General features: G+C 37.5%; 1 long non-coding RNA gene across 1 annotated transcript; it reads right to left on the bottom strand.

The window, feature by feature from the left end:
* Positions 1-512: 512 nt before the first annotated feature.
* Positions 513-2,089, bottom strand: LOC108368423 (uncharacterized). Its single transcript, XR_001848367.1, has 3 exons — positions 1,550-2,089; positions 996-1,499; positions 513-922 (listed from the first exon to the last, which is right to left on the bottom strand). It is a non-coding gene; the product is annotated as an uncharacterized LOC108368423 (long non-coding RNA).
* Between the last annotated feature and the right edge of the window lie 1,451 nt (positions 2,090-3,540).

Genomic DNA, 3,540 nt, shown 5'->3' with positions numbered 1-3,540 from the left:
AATTTACAGAAACACGAAAACTGCGATAAATCAGTAACTACTGGAGCTAATTCACTTAAAATCGATGATTGTAATAACCACTTAGCACAAAATTAGAATATTATAAATTTTTGGATAATGGGCGTGGTGCCGCCCACTTATGACCACAAATGTGTATCTCGGTAACCTATTTATCAATTTCCACCAAACTCGGTGCACTTAATAACCTTGGTACGGAAAAGCAATTTGCTGAAAATTATTCAAATCGCACTAAAATTACACCCGCTTCCCGAATAACGGTAAATTTCAGAAATACGAAAACTCCGATATTTCAATAACTGAGGACGCTAATTTACTTCAAGTTTACAGTTACAATAATCTTCAATCAAAAAATAAGACTGCTGTGGCACCGCCCACTTTATAACTACAAAGGTGTACCTCGGTAACCACTTTATCGATTTGTACCTAACTGCCAGCAATGCCGCCCTATAGTTAAGCCTCTGGCCTGTTCCATATGCCAATTTTCTCCACAAACGCTGAGATTGCTGTAATAATTTTTGAAAACTTTTATTGAGATTATATTATATCTTTTAAAAATGCCAAGTCGGAGAGCCTTACCATTGTCTATTAATATAATGTTTTTAAACTCACATTTTTGGGGACTATAAGTTGGACTTATTTTTACGACAATGGTATTCGACGGCAAGCCTTTCCTTACTTCGAATTCCTTAATACTTTATTAAGATATTTAAAACGTTCAAACTTTAACTGTCAAGCAATTACCGCAATCAACTGCACTTTCACTTTGCGAAAAACTGCACCAATAATACTGCTTAAAAAGCGCTCAAATCTTTAACCTCTATAATTGTATGGAAGAGTAAATCCAATGGGTACAGAATTACATAAAAGTATGTTTATATCCAACAACCTTTTTATGCTGATCCTAGGCCATAAAAAACGAAACGAATGACAGGAAGTATTATATAATCCAAATACAACTCAATCATAAAACTTACACTTTAACCAGCTAAATGTGTTGAATGCGAACGTTTTTAGTTTCAGATGCCACTTATGTGATTATAGCGCAGACTTATAGCCAGCGATTGCCAATGCTGCTCGCCACATAAAATCAGGCGAATAATAACCCAACAATTACGATAAGCAATGGACTTGTTTGGATTTCTCTTTTTATATCGTTTTTTATGCATGTTCTTGAGCCAGCGGTTATGGGGGACCACCTTCTTAGCAGATCGTAAAATACGTTGGACGTTATCCTCGCAAGTGACGCTGTTCGCATTTTATGAGCCGCCGAGTACTTGAAACTGTCTGCTTTTACATACTCGTACATATGTATTTCAGCCATTGTTTTGTACTAAAACAGGTCCTGGTACTTACTTACATACTTGAGGTGTACTTTGATGTTCATCGCGTCTTAGCCATTTGCCGCATTTATGAGCGTTTTTCGTATTTATCTGCTTTCGTCATATTGAACATTTTCTCGTTTTATGTGCGCTCCTGCCCTATAAATATAAACCTCTATATTTGTGCATGCCTTTATAGGAATACATACATATATCCATATAAAATGTACATAAATGAAATTTTCACTGAACTTCTTTTGTAGCACAACCTTTTGAATATTTATACGTCTTCGTTTGAGCATTGATTTTTTTATGTGTTTCTTATATCACGTTTGTTGTAGTATTTTCACATTTTTACGACCTACGCGCATGCCATTACCGCATCAGCAGCGCACTTGAATAGCTTTGTATGTACATATATGCATACATGCATATGTTTTTAAGTGCTGAGGACGCAGATTTTCACCTTTCCACGCCTGCGCCTTGGCCGTGCGCCATTACCAATTCCGCCATATCTTATGGCTGCTCGCGATAATGTCAAATTTATTGCATTATTTTGCCTCACTTGCCACGGCATTGCTGCCGCTACTGCTGTTGCTGCCACCGCCGCAGTTGGGCTGTGCATAAATCAAAAGCCAAGGCAAATATGCCGCGCCGACCAACTCCAACGGAGAAGACTGCATTTTTATGGCCCTCACATAAATACTCTCTCTCGCTTCCCTGTCTCTGTTGCTCTTGCAGCCGCGCCGCCTTTCTCCATTGGGGCAATGTGATAATAAATGCTATAAAAATGAAGAAAAATGTGGTTAATTTTATGAGTTTCTTCCTTTCGTGCTACCAATTTTCATATAATTTACGAGTATTCTTTGAGTTTTTACTGTTGTTGCTCTTTTTGCTCCACTGCACCGCCACACTACGGGTGGGTACCCTTGTTCGTTGCGTCTTTGAAATTGCATAAATATTACAACCAGCCGTCAGCTGCCTCCAGCGGTGCTATTGAAGTGAACCAACCAACAAAGTCATCAGGAAAGCGTTTCCACACTCGCTGTTTCTTATCCTCTCAGTTCCCACTCGGCTCATTCGCCATTGTCCATAATTGAGAGTGTTGTGTAATTGAAGACATATTCATATTTAAATACATACTACATATGTATGTCTTTATGTAATTACATTATTTATTAAGCATATCTACATACGTACATACATATGTATGTTGGCATGTTTCGACAATGTTACAAATTAACAACCATATTTTTTTACTACCCATTCATTTATAGATTTATTAATGAAATTTCGCATAATACAAATTTATGGCTAATACTCAACTTGTGCAGGTTCGGTCCAAGGTGCTTACACAAATGTTAGTGGTTGGCCGAGCTTCTCCTCCGATTGGTGGCGTGTGAAACCAGTTCATAAGTGTTAAGACGAATTGTTAAAGTGGCGAATTGACAAGGAAAGATTCGACCACATCCGTCCAAGACGGAACACGCTGGGTACATCAATGGCTTCATTTAAACGATATTCAAGATATCACACGACTCATTTGGCCGAAGTACGGAAAAATACTTCATCCTGTTGGGTAGCGAGGCGATCTTAGGTTTCCTTATAAGGACTTTTATTAGCTTACGCATCGTACCTATGTTGTAGTTGCAAGATCAAAAAAGATTATGCACGCTTGGCAGAGATTTCACAGGTGGAAATAAGACCATCGGCAAAGCTTATTTATGAGGAGGATTCTGCCCTTTAGACGTTTAAATTTTTTTACTTTACATACCGTTTTTTCTTTTAAACGCTCTTTTCGCATTGACCCACGCAAAAGTTCTTATTAAGCGCCGCGAAGCAAGCGAACATTGGCTAGTTTTTAACCGACTTTTTTTATGTATGTTACCGCATATCTTTGGACCACGTCAACCGATTTCGATAATTCTTTTTGCATCGGAAAGGTAGTGTCTCAGAGGTGGATCATGAGATATATATATATATATATTTTTTATATGGGAGTTGAAGTCGGTTTTTTTTTCTAAAAATTACTAGTTTATGTTTTTAAGACCATTGGAGAAGTTTTCTAACTTAACGTATGAGGTGCTTAACGAAAAATGTCCTGTTTTGGAACTAAAACGTAACCAAAATTTTTTATAACTCTGAAGGTCTTTGACAGGACTTGGAATTGACTCAATGTGTTCCTGTTTGTCGATAAATT

This window comes from Rhagoletis zephyria, unplaced genomic scaffold, assembly GCF_001687245.7.
Source record: "Rhagoletis zephyria isolate East Lansing unplaced genomic scaffold, Rhagoletis_zephyria_1.1 Rzeph_scaffold_00051, whole genome shotgun sequence".
Classification (NCBI taxonomy): Eukaryota; Metazoa; Arthropoda; class Insecta; order Diptera; family Tephritidae; genus Rhagoletis; species Rhagoletis zephyria.
The sequence above is the reverse complement of the archived record's forward strand: the minus strand, read 5'-3'. Positions and strand labels throughout refer to the sequence as shown.